The following is a 13,864-nucleotide window of genomic DNA, read 5'->3' as shown; positions in this document are numbered from 1 at the left end:
CTGGCAACAGAGCTACAGGTTGAGCTGTGGCAGCGAGTTTCTGGTTCAGGTGAGAGAGAGAGAGAGAGACTGTCCGCTGTTCCTTATAGTCTGTCAGATCAATAGGTGATTGGTCCCTGAGTCCTTGAGATTGGATTTCGGTTTCAGCCCCCAGGGTCCTATTGGAGGGGGGCTTGATTTATGACTGATGTCAATCCATGCCATCTTTTGGAAATGCCGGTTGGCCTGGGTTCGTAGCTCTATGTCGGGATTTCGGCTCTCGTCCACTTCAAAGAGTTTTTATCACCTACAGGCCCCTTTCTCCAGACATCTCATAGCAGAATTCCAAACTATTTGGCCTCTTCTCGGTGCCATCCTCCCCAAAACTGTCACTTTGATGCAAACCAGTTCCAAGCTGATGAGCCAAGGAAATCTGATAACTTTGGGGGGGGAGAGGTCTTCTTTAGATCAGTGCTTCAGCTTAGAGCCCAAATGCTCTTATCCAAATACACCCAACATAACGCTACAGTGGACTTGTTCAAAATTATTATGATCGTTAAACACATTTAATGATTCAGCTTAGGTTTGATACATATCCCTATTCAAATCATAATTCAATTCCAAAAGTATTATTAGCATTTGCAGTGAAGGTTAAGATTTTATATAGAGCGTATATTTCAGCAGCAGTAAATCAAGCTAGCTTGTGGATAACTAGTTAGAACACCAAAATGATATTGACAAATATATGTAAATCGGTCACAATTCATAATAAGGTTGTTACTGTGGTGTACTGGGGAGTACAGCTGGGATAAGGATTCAGGTGCAGACAAAACCAGAGGATAAGACAATAATCGTAGTAGAGGTCACGAGCAGGAGGTCAATCGAGCAGGTGTACAGACTAGACCAGGAATATCCAAAAGGAAGGTAATATGAGATAGGCTTTGAGTCAAAACATGAGTTTTGTTAGTTTGTCCAATTACTTTTCAGACCCTCAAATTGGGGGGAAGACATATACAAATGGGTGTAGTTCCTACACAGTTCACCCAATTTGGATGTAAATACCCTCAAATGAAAGATGAATGTCTACACTTAAAGAACATCTTGATTGTTTCAAAATGATGACAATTGTGTCACTGTCCAAATATTTATGTGCCCAACTGTATATTAAATGAGTCCTTTAGAACACAGAGCTAAAGGCTATGCAAACCTGTCTTGCATTACGATACCGTAAGAACTTTTCCATGCGCAACAATAAAACATATTATTTGTTATTTATTATTATGATTAGCCTATTAGTATTGTAATCATCATCACAATAGGTGCTAGATATGTCTTTTGAACAGCACAACTTGACTCCCATTATTACTACAGCTTTGTAACCTTTTTTTTCCATATTATTAGTAATTTATGACGTCCTTAATCGGCAAGTTACAGCTGAAACAAAATACACAAGTTTCATGTTTAATCAAACAGTAACAGCAGCTGCAGTACAGCAGGTTATAATTTATCTAAAGTGAGTACGTTTCAGTCATGGCGTTTATGGACGCATTTATTAAACCAGTCCTTAATGTTTAAGAGGGAAACCCAGATCTGCTGTATTCATTTATTCATTAATTTAACCTGTAAGTGTTCGCCTTCATACTGATTGTCTCTATGGGGCAACAGACTGCACGCCATTCATAAAAAGACAGCCTGAAACACCGTGCAGTTGTTCATAAAATATTAATAATATCGGATGCTACCGCTTTTATTTTATTTTTATTGTCACGGTTCTTCCTTCGGAGTCCCGTTAAATCCGTGTTCGGTACATTTTTAATACACTCAGATACAGGGCTGGATTGGTAATCGGGCATTTTCCCGGTGGGCCGACAGTGTGCAAACCTAATCACAATGCGCGACAGATGGAGCGATTACGCATCTTGCTCCGCCTTATATACATATTGCTCGCCTTCACCTCCCCCTTCTTCTACATCCCTCAAAATGGACAGAGCGAAGAGCACAGGTGGTGCTGAAAAAATAAGAGGGTTCAAAGTTTGGAGGGGGTTGCCGCCTAATGTGCCAAGATAACATGTACTTTAGGGGCTGCTGCAGAAGCAGTGCTCAAGTGTGTGCAGCAGCAAGGAAAAGAGCAGGTGGCGAGCAATGAAGAGCAGGCTTGTCTGTCAGTGATGAGGCCAGAGGGACAGGCAGGAGGAGGAGGAGGAGGAGGAGAAGAGGGTATTGAATCAGTAAGGAATAGCTCCGTGATAACAGGGACTCGCAGGGAGGGGAGGAAGAGGGAGTAACCTGTCCTAATGTGTGCGCGCAGTGGCGGATCCTGGCACAGGCAGTCAGGCAGCCCAGGGCACCACGCTGAGAGGGGCATGCAGGGCACCGCCCGCCACGCAACCTTTACATACGACTGTCTTCTCTTCTTTATAGCTGATTTCAGGCAGTTTCTGTCTGTTATAATGCAGGGATTGAAGTTCTCCGTTGCTACGATGGATTTCCGTCAATTGCAGGGTTCCCACAGGTCCTTAAAGTGTCTTAAATTCCCTGTTGTCTTACATTTCTCAAAGAGCGTTGATGTTTGTTTGTAGAGGTCTTAAATTTAGCAACAGACAGGAGACGAGGTGGATTCACACAGATCACAGTGGGTGCAGCGACAGCAGGTCCTCTCTCCACTCTGTGCTCTAGGTCACTCCGCTGCAGCGCCACTCCGGGCTTTGCATGTATATACTACACATAAAATACTTGTCATGCTTTATTGAAGCAATGCAAACAAACAAGGTTCACGTCATTAAGGAAAATATAGGATGTAAAAGAGAAGTAAGAATATGTGAAGAGGTATAGAGAGATTTTTGGAGATCACTGGCAACATTTTGATTTCTTGTGTATGTTGTACACAGTTGTATACTTACATTGTATTAAATAATTGGAAATTATACTTTGATCTTTAGCTTCTTTTCTTTGACAATTTTACTTGAGCATGGAGATTGGCCACCAGTGAGTACACTGGTACACTTAAACTGGTATAACTGGTATACACAGTAGGTATACACACACATAAACATACACTGTGTGCGTGTATTTTGAATGACAGTGTATATATATATGGATGGTGTCCAACTGAACCGATTCTGGATTGTAGATGTGGGCCGCCTAGACCAAAAAAAAATGGATTGATTGATGGATTTTTTTGTCCCAGTCCAGCCCTGCTCAGATGTGAACAGTAATTGTTTCTGTATGTGGATTTCACATGGGTGTAAACACCCATTTTAGAGTCCGGACACGTCCGCCAATGGAAACTGTGCATACGTATTATAATAAGGGAAATGGCAAATGATGCCCTGCCTAACACTAGCTGAGCCGACTCGAACGCTTACACTGCCGGTGCATTTGATCCGGATCCATACCATCTCCCAGAGAGGTGCATTTGATCCGGATCCATACCATCTCCCAGAGAGGTGCATTTGATCCAGATCCATACCATCTCCCAGAGAGGTGCATCAATCTCTGCATTATTTCTCTTTCCAGAGAACTTTAAGGTTATCGCTACATCTCAGCCTGTGGTTGCTGCAGCTGGTGAGGCCGTGGTCCTGCCCTGTCATGTCTCACCCTCCATCAGTGTGGAGGACTTTGAGATCAGGTGGTACAGAGAGGATTTTGCTGCACCTGTGTATTTATACATGGACCGCAGGCCTAGTCTTGAAAATCTGATATTGTCCTACAAAGGAAGGGCTGCATTTCTCCCAGAGGAGCTCAGAAAAGGAAATGGTATACATGTTTTGTTCGATCTAAGTCATGGTTTGAAGACACTACCATTCAACTAACTGTCAGAGGTTCGTTTTGTGTTTAAACATACTACTCTATATGAAAATCAGCACATGTCACCAAAACTCCAAAAAATATTTTAAATTTTAAGAATCTACCTGTATTGTCCACTGTAGCCACAGGCACCCAGCCAGTGATCTCTATAGAGGGACACCAGGACTGGGGGATCGGCCTGGTGTGTAAATCTAAAGGCTGGTACCCTGAGCCTGCACTGGTCTGGATGGACAGTGAAGAACAGAGTATCACTGCTGGACATACAGAGACGGTCACAGACAGTTGGGACCGCTTCACTGTGAGAGGACAGGTGATCGTACAGGAGAGAGACTACAACAGCTACACCTGCAGTGTCGCACAGCAGCAGCTCAATGAAGGGAAGGAGACATAAATGTACATTTCCAGAAAGTAACACTAGTTCATATGTATTTTATTAAAAACTGTCACACTCAAATAATATCCACAGTTATTAACTGACCTTGTGTTTTTCAGGTGAATTGTTCCCCCGTGTCTCTCCCTGGATGATGGCCTTCTTTGTTTTTTTCACATTTGTTCTTATTGCTTTGATTGTTGGTGTATTTTTCTACGTTAAACTGCACAGAGAAAAATGTATTTTGTTTTAACTTACTGTTTTACTAAAACTGTTCATTGATACCTGAGTTGCACCTAACAAGAAGAATGTTGCAACTGATTGTTATTTACTTCATTGCTGTTGTCATGAACAGGAACCTGGGTTCCTGTTCATGACAACAGCAAGAATACATATATGCAGTAAAGTACACTTACATTTTAACTGCATATATATTTTAAATGTAAGTGTACTTTAATATACTGCATACATGTATTCTACATACATATTCAATAGTATTGCTGTTTTTGTTGTATTCTAGCCACTGGTATTTCTGATACCAGTTACTGTTAAAACATCTTTGCTTGGTTCCAAACAAAGTGTAAGGGTTGGCATCTAACACTGGTGGAGTGGAACCCATTCTTATATATTCAACTCTAGCCAGTTGATCTCTTGGCACGATTAAACCTGTCTCTCTGATTATTATTATTATAATTTTTTAATGTCCTTTAAAATATTGTACATACTGTGTTGTACAAACTATAAGAGAACAATTAGGTCAATGTATTTTAAACCCCAGGAACTAACTAATCCCCTAACACAGTTACATAAGCATAATACGAACATACCACATGAACACAAACACATACGTGACCCCCAGTCCCCAATCGCTACAGTATTGTAGCTTTCCTCTTTTTACTACATGGGTTCACTTCTTCTTAGAGAGTGCATCCAGGTGTGGAGATAGCAGACAAACAGGGATAGATGCGAGAGGGAATGAGAGGGTCAGACGAGGGAAAGACAGGAAGATCTGGGCATCATCTGCATAAAAATGGTAAGAGAAACCATGGGATGTGATTAGGGGGCCCAGGGAGCGAGTGTAGAGAGAGAACAGGAGCGGGCCCAGGACAGAGCCTTGGGGAACGCCTGTGAGGAGAGGTTGGGGGGTGGATGAGGAACCTCGCCATGTCACTTGGTAGGTCCGGTTGCTGAGGTAGGAGGAGAACCAGGTGAGAGCAGTCCCAGAGATTCTAAGGTCAGCGAGGCAGGAGAGGAGGATTGAGTGATCAGTGTCTCACTGGATGTGTCCCTTAGTGATATGTGGTTGTGAAGCAAAGATATGCAAAGAGTCAAAATCTGCCTGACTTCATGGATTTCACAGAGATTTTGAGCTACATTTTTCGACTCTGAAATGGGGGAGACCCCTCAGACCCCCCGCCGTGCATTTCTCATTCCTCTTTGCACTGTTTGCCCCCGCTGCCCCACTGTGCATACATTTGTTTTATTCACATTTCCATTTGGTTTTCACTGTTATGCCTAGTTTAGTTTTAGCCTAAGATCTCCAATTTAAGGTTTAGTATTAAGTACCTCAACATATCCCTCATGAATGTTGAGGTGCTGGTGTACTTTTTATTTAACATGCTCTCATGTAGTGTTCATGTTTGATTTGTATTGCTGTTCCAAAAAGGCACAATTTATATTACAGCAGTATTACTGAACTACTGTGAATTAAATATGTGTCCTCCTTTCACCTGCAGATGAGCTTAATAAACAGTATGGTAAGTGTCCAGTGTGTCCCTGTGCTGCTGTGTGCAGTGACGTGTCTCTCTCACAGCTGGGTGCTGCCCTCTACAGGACAGAGCAGTGCAGTGCACTGTGTCGGAGCAGCGCAGGTCCTGCTCTCAGTGTCTCATTGCTCTCACTTCAATCACCTGTTGTGTTTCAGCTCGTTGTCATTAATAATCTTCTAAATGATTCTCATTCACATCCTCACACTGATAGTCATGGAGATGAGAATTGTAGGAATTAATAATTGTCCTAGGTGTTCTCCACTGATCTGAGTGTTTCCCACATTGTTAAGCATCTCTCACAGTATGTGACTTTCATCCACATTACTATTATAAATATATAATTTGTCTTAGTTGATCAACTAGGAAATCAAAAGTATAAATGAGAGAAACGACCTTTCAGCTGAGCACAGTTCCTGAGGTAATAGTCATGAGCAGGGCCAGTGATTTCCGGAAATTGCCGAAATTGCCGACTTTTTTTTCCGAAATGACGTCTCATTTCCGAAATCATCGGATTACTTCTAATTGCCCTAACAGCACTTCAAAGCCCTGATCTGATGACTTTACACCGGCACCTATTTAAAAATGGTTACGCCCGGAGACCGAGTAAAAGACTTCGGAAAAGATGAGCTCCATGTTGACGGAGGGACGTTATTCTGTTCAATTTGTAGCAAAGTTTTAGACTACATCACATTAGAGGTCTTTGACGAAGACCTTGAAGAAAGCAAAGGACAGAGAGAGGGGATGTTGCGGCAGCAAAGTGACAGTGCACAATCACAGGAGTGCTTGCACGTCAAAATGAAAATCAGAAACACAGAGAAAAGACCATCTGAAGCGCTACGTGGCCAGTATTGTGTCGCAGCTCATGCAGTTGTCAGAGGCGTTAACTGTACCGTCTCACAGGCTGTGATGAAGACTCTCGTACAGCATGACATCGACTTGTCAAACGTAGTGGCATATGTGACGGACAATGCAAAGTACATGCGAAAGTCGTTCAAAGACCGTTTAAGTGGGATGTGAGCTGCTGGGCGCATATTACAGCATCACTAGGGGAGAGGTCCCCCTAAAACCTGCCCGGTGACGCCCGAGATCAAAGACAAAAACTTTCTTTTTATTTAAGTCCAGTTGGCGACAGCAAAACATGATTAATACTGTTTATTTGGTTAAAGTATTTTACATTTCGAAAATAAAAACAATTCAATATTTAATACTTATGATTAAAATCATTTAAAATATCAATTCTTAAAATCACTTAAAATTTTTAAAATCTTTGTGATTTTTAACAAAACTAAAACAATTAACTTTAAAATAAACGTGCTCAAATCAACAAAACAAAACGTGATAAAAGCAAAAACTGCACACCAACAAAAGAGTCAAATACATTGAAAATAACTGAAAATGCATTAGACAAAATAAAGAAACAATTAAAAAGGAAAAAATAAAAAACAAACAAAAAAGGTCTAATGCATTTTAAATTAAACCCAAAACGGTCAATGTATTTGACAACAAAATATAACAAAACTATACCAAAAAGCCCAAAACAATGTGATTTAAAAACAACTAAATCTTTAAAAACAATTAAGATTCGTTTTTTTTTTTTTTTTTAAATCTTTTTAAAACAGTCATCCGTAAAATCTTTAAAAGATCTTGGACTCGGGCTCCAGCAGGGGGAACTAACCCCATGATTAGTTCATGATTAACATGATTAACCCAGGAGGTGAGCAGACATGATCAAGGACCCGTGATGCGCGCCTCTGTAGGGCTGCCGCCTGAGCCACTGTCCCGGGACATTGTGAGGCAGAACGGGATTTAAAATTGGCTGCTAAATTGAAATTAATAAATGTGTTAATTATCCCGACACCTTTGCTAAAATGAATCCGGTTGCTGACTGACATGATCAGCTCAACATCCCCCCTCCGAAGAGCTGAGCAATGATCCTGATTGGGAGAGAAATTGCATTATTAGTATAATTAGATAGGAGTGCTAGGGGAGTGCTGACGCAGATTGAATAGAGAAGTGAACCGTCTGTGTGAGCTAATTAAAACGTTGTTCTGCAAGCCCCGCTCAGAGACTCGCTGATTGACCATGGTGTTAAAGCCCACATTAGAAAGCCCATCTGATCTACTGGCAACACTTCAACACAAAGACCGCATTGCGACAGAGGATGAGCGGGCCGTTTACTTGGACATTGTAAAGCAACTTCCCAATGACATGTCCGTATGCACTTTTGGGACCACCACGGAGAAGCGTTTGCCAAAATTAAGCCAGATTGCTGGAGTTGTTTTGGTGATACCGTGCAATTCAGTCCATGCGGTCCTAATCCCACTGTCAATGGAAAGCATGAAGATGTACGCCCAAATTACTTTTAATGTGTCGTGAGCATTGCCATTGATATTCAAATATTGATATACATACAGTTATGGAAAAAAAATTAAGCGACCACTCCAGGTTCAGAAATCAATGTTAAGTGGTCAGACCTGTATTTGTCCTGCATTTTTGGTAATGATGGAATTTTTGGTCAGTTTATTTTTATGTTTGACATTGTTTAAGTTGATAATCCAAGATTGAACAGCTATAGGTTTTTGTCATATTGCGTGACATATTTATTTTCGAAAACGCTGTTTAAAAAGTGTTTCTAAACATTGTTATGTAGGCTACCGTGTATTCGTTATTGAAACGTGAGAGTATAATCCATCTTGTTGATTTTGTGTTTGCTGAGAAACAGTGCTTTAATATTTGTCTATACATTACATCAGTCAGAGACCATGTTCATTTGAAAATAAACGTGCTTTCGAGTTCACCTATACAATTGCATCATAACACTATAACTATTATTAAAATGAAATGTATTTCCGAAATTGAAAGATTTGGGAATCCAAAAAGTCTTTATTTTCTTTGCCGGAAATCACTGGCCCTAGTGATGAGAGAGCAGCAGATTCCCCACTAGAGGGCGGCATTTCTGAGGGAGGCTGGTTATTGCAGTGCGGGCTCTGGACGTCACTGGTGGCACTGATTTGTGTTGTTTTCCCTTTAACAGAAAACCTCTCTAAAGACAACCGTAAGTTTTAAATATTCTTATAGTTTCCCTAGTGTTTTTGTCTTTGTCTCTGCATTTCTGTATGTTAGGTGTTATTTAGTTTAGGTTTATCTCTGTTTAAATTTAGTTTTGTTCCTTAAAATGTACATAAAACATTTCATACTTTATTTATGTTTGCATTGTGAACTTTTTATTTGTTTACCAGAATGGCTTAATCTTAAAAATGTTTGTTATGTACTTCCTATGCAATGTAAATTAATTATGCTCATCCTTATTCATAAGAAGCTGCACTCAAAACACTGTCTGACTTCTCTCTTTTCCTCTACAGCTGAGCTTTGTAAGCTAGTGGGTGAGTAGCAGCCAGTGTTTGTGCTTCTTGTGTTTCTTATAGTCATCAACTTGTTTTCCTCTAAATCACATCTTGTGCTTTAACTTTGATGTCAAGATTATCTTTTTTTTTCATGATTGTCAGCCCCAGTGTAGTGGTCATGGGGGTCAGATTCCCCATCACAGGGAGTCATTTCTAATGTTAGGAGGTGGATGATGGGGTCTGGTTTCTCAGTGTAGATCTCTGCTATTGCTGCTGTAGTGTTTGCATCACTGGTGTGACTGATTTCTCTTCTCCTATGACAAAAACACTTAGTGAGGAGAAAAGTAAGTGTGCTACAGTTCTTGTTTTCCTCAGGTTGTCATTGTTTGAATAACTTTTTTATATTTAAACATTTGACGTTTAGATTATTTTGCTTTGAATTCATTCACAATACACTAACGTTATAATAATAGTTCTGTTATCCCCGGAATTTGCATTATGAAGAGGTGATGTAATGTTTTGCGGTCATCCATTTATTGCTAATTACATATAAACCATTAAACCTTTACATATAAACATGTGTACATGCTATTGCAATTCCCTGAATTGCTACTGAGCTAATGTGAAAACTGTCTTCTCTTCTCTTTGACCTGCTGGTCAGCTTTCTGTACAGCTTTGTAAATAACCAATTTGTGTTTGTTTGCTCCTACAGTGCTGCTGTGTGTGGTGACATTTCAAAGTTGTTTTATTAATAATTTATCTCATGTAAGAGATTTAGAAATCTGAGCTCCAGGCATTTTTGTATTATTATTATTTTTACTAATCTGATTTAACATTGAAATGTAATTGTAATTTTAATAAAATGTATGTCAGACCAGGCTCAATCACCTGATCAGCATCACAAGCAGAGTGACAAACCCGCTGCATCAAGAGACCAGTCCTCTGACACAGGGGGTTTGAGCACAACAAGGTTCACAGGGATGACATCACTGTAATGACCTCATACACCATGTGCTGTTATATATATCACTGAGAGAATGGGAATTACAGCTGCCTTCTCTTCTCTTTCTCCTGCAGCTCAGCTCTCTGTATGCCTGGGTAAGTTTCCAGTGTGTTTATCTGATCCAAAACTGCTGCTGTGTGCAGTGATGTGTCTGACAGTCCTCTCACACAGCTGGGTGCTGCCCTCTACAGGACAGAGGTGTTCAAATCTGTCTTCTGACATTACTTTTCTTTTGTAACTTTAGTTAATATTGTTATTGGAATTTTAATGGCGGAAAAAAAATGTTTCTGGAGCTGTTTTCAATAAATTGTTTAATACTGTTTGCAAGAAAGTGAGATATTATGTTTTCATTATTTTTCGGAAACTCTATTTTCTTTCCCCTGCAGATCACTATTACAGTGAAGTGAGTAAGTCCTCTGTATACAGTGTCTTCTGCTCTAACTACTGCTGTACTACTGTCTGATAGTGTGACCAGACTGGATGTGCTGCCCTCTACAGGACAAACCTGTGCATGGCATGGTGTACTTGATGATGTGCTGTACCACATGTATCTATTTCACATTTGATTAGATCATTTGCTGCAAAATGATTTGTTATAGTTAAAGGTGTTGACCATTTCCCGAAACCCCACATATTATTTTAATTAAACTGACACAGTCAAAAATAATAAAATAACTATCCTGCAGATTATTTGCCCTTCACTGTCCACTGATGGTGATTACGGACACCTGGACATTTTAAATTGAATACTGGTAGTGCAGTTGGATGAATTAAATATCATTCAGTGAAATATAATATTCAAAGAGAAAATAAAGACAAATATTGTGTTTTCTAATTAGCTGTAATGCATGGGTTAATAGTTTTTTTATCAATATGTATAAACAGTGGTTGCTGTACACACTAGCTGTGTGTGAGTCAGATTATACATGGGTGAATGAATCTGGTCAGTGGTGTTTATATGACACTCTTACTTCTGTCTCAACTGCATAACTGAGTGAATTTATTTATTTTCAGTTAAGGTGTTCCTAACACAAAATGGGTAACTGTGATTTTTCCATTGATGAACAGCACACAGAGCAGAGACTGATTGATCTGGAATCACTGAACAGGACAGTGTCCTTCATCATTTCAATACATTTGTGAATTTTAATTAACTGTGTAAATACATTCATGCAAAATCAAAAAGCAAAAAATTGTTTGTATGTGAAATATGTAATTGGAAAAACCGGTATTAACCAGCAATTTCTGTTAATATTCACTGAGTGATTTAATGGCTTCTGCAACTAAAATGTGTCCGTATTAAACACAATTTGGATTCAACCCCCAATATTTATCAACAAGTCTACTGCCAGTCACTAATTAGCTCCATACCTGGCTCAGGGCTACATTACTCAATCAGACAACACAACAATACTGGTTTCACTGTTTTCTTTTAAACTGGAATGGAGCAAAATACAAATTACATGCAGTTACATTTATGGGATTTTGGTTTATATTCTGCCAGGAATTATTAATTCTAACGTATACATTTTCACCGATCTTTCCTGTGTTCTTTACCACTGATATGACTTTATTCATCAAACTAATGTCCTGTCTCCTCCTCAGTTAATTTGACTCTGAATCCTCAGACAGCGCACCCTTGGCTGTGTGTATCTAAAAATAAGAAACAAGTGAGCCTGAGAGACAGAACAAAGGACATCTCTAACCATCCACTGAGATCTGATTCTGTGTACTCTGTCCTGAGTGAAGACAGCTTTAGCAAAGGGAGGCATTACTGGGAGGGGGATGTGGGGGGAAAGACTGAATGGACTTTAGGAGTCGCCAAAAAAATCTGTAATGGGATCAAGAAGAATAAAAATGGCCTCACAGTAAACTCCCCCTCTAGCGACCTCACCCTGAGTCTGGAGCCCCGGATGGTGGGAGTGTATTTGGATTTTGGGGGGGGCAGGTCTCACATCTGCACTTGCCCTACCGACACCAGTAACAACAAACTCTATGCATACTTTAGTACTGGTGACAATGAGGACGGTACAAGTGCCTGAATCAACGATTATTAAAACAACAACAACAGCAGAGCAGCTGTTCTGTGCTTGTCTCCCACAGCGCTGAGAGAGAGAGAGAGAGAGAGAGAGAGGCCTCCAGATGGGGGTTATTTGAGGGCAAGGGGGGGTACATATAATAATCTTACTCCTCTGCCAAACCCCACACACCTCTGTGCATCACTCCAGGGGTCCTGGGAGGTGGGGGGGGTATGACAGTCCTGTGTGGCAGTGCTCTGCCAAGCGTGAGAAACACAGGTGCAGTTCTGCACAACAGCCCCCCCGCAACTGCGCTGCTGCCCAAGAGGCTCCTCACACACTGGCAGCGCTGGCACAACAGAAGCCATCAGCCAGAGGAGCCAGGAGCCCTGGACACTGAACACTGAGACACACGACACTGAGCACTGAGACACACTGAACACTGAAACACACACTGAACACCCCCAGGGACAACTTTATGACGCTCTGCCACACGGCTCCCTCCTGGCTGCGGGGGTAACTGCTGCACCATCAGTCAGCTCTGACGTCTCGGAGGGTCAGAGGCACATACAGTCAGATCAACATATATTATAAAGCACACGCCTTTATCCCACCTGGCCAGACAGGGTTAGGAGAAATGTGTGTGTGTGTGTGTGTGTGTGTGTGACAGAGAGAGAGAGAGTGTGTGTGTGTGTGTGTGTGTGTGTGTGTGTGTGTGTGTGTGTGTGTGTGTGTGTGTGTGTGAGAGAGAGTGTGTGTGTGTGTGTGTGTGTGTGTGTGTGTGTGTGTGTATGTGCTGTATATGGCAGGCATTATGTGTAGAGCACAATCACTGTATCGTAAACATTTCTTTAGATCCACACAGAGCCCCTTGACATCAACAGTGCATAGAGATAAGAGAGAGACAGACAGACAGACAGACAGACAGACAGACAGACAGACAGACAGACAGACTCACTCACTCACTCACTCACTCACTGTTTTCCTTGACATGCATCCAGATTCATTTTTCTGTCCTTGTTTTCTGTTCCATTCTGTGTTGTTTTCTGTCTTAGGATCGGGCCTGGGGGGGCAGTTCTCACACCTGGTGTGGAGTCAGATGTAATTAAACACATGTGGAGTGCGATCTCCTCTCACACAGACCTCTGATGTAACAAAGGGGACCCTGCGCACGGCGGTGAAAATGAAACGGGAAGGAGTGATTCCTGTCACTGGAGCCCTCATGCTCTCTGTCTTCTCTAAATCTATTTCTCTCTCCCTTTCTAAACCCCACTCTCTCTCACACACACAAACACACTCTCCCTCTTTTCTGCTTTCCCCTTTCTCTATTTTTCTCTATTTCATCGCTCCCCTCCTACATCTCCTCTCCCTCTCTCTCTCCCTCACTCCTGGTCCCTTCTCTTCAATCATTTCTCTCTGCAGGGGTGATGTGTGCAAAGTGTTCCTGTACAGACCAGTATCACCACCCTCTCTCTCCCCATCTCTCTCACCCCTCTCCCCCTGTCTCTCTCTCTCTCCCCGTCTCTCTCTCTCCTCCCCCCCACTCTCCAACTCTCCCCCTCTCCCCATCTCTC

The 13,864-nt window shown here is 41.4% G+C and overlaps 1 long non-coding RNA gene across 1 annotated transcript; it reads left to right on the top strand.

Moving 5' to 3' along the window:
* Positions 1-8,030: 8,030 nt before the first annotated feature.
* On the top strand, positions 8,031-10,556 carry LOC136768713 (uncharacterized). Its single transcript, XR_010822017.1, has 4 exons — positions 8,031-8,270; positions 8,841-8,980; positions 9,288-9,308; positions 10,347-10,556. It is a non-coding gene; the product is annotated as an uncharacterized LOC136768713 (long non-coding RNA).
* The last annotated feature ends 3,308 nt before the right edge of the window (positions 10,557-13,864 follow it).

Source organism: Amia ocellicauda, chromosome 14 (genome assembly GCF_036373705.1).
Source record: "Amia ocellicauda isolate fAmiCal2 chromosome 14, fAmiCal2.hap1, whole genome shotgun sequence".
Lineage (NCBI taxonomy): Eukaryota > Metazoa > Chordata > Actinopteri > Amiiformes > Amiidae > Amia > Amia ocellicauda.
Note: the sequence above shows the minus strand (reverse complement) of the source record. Positions and strands in the feature narration are given on the sequence as shown.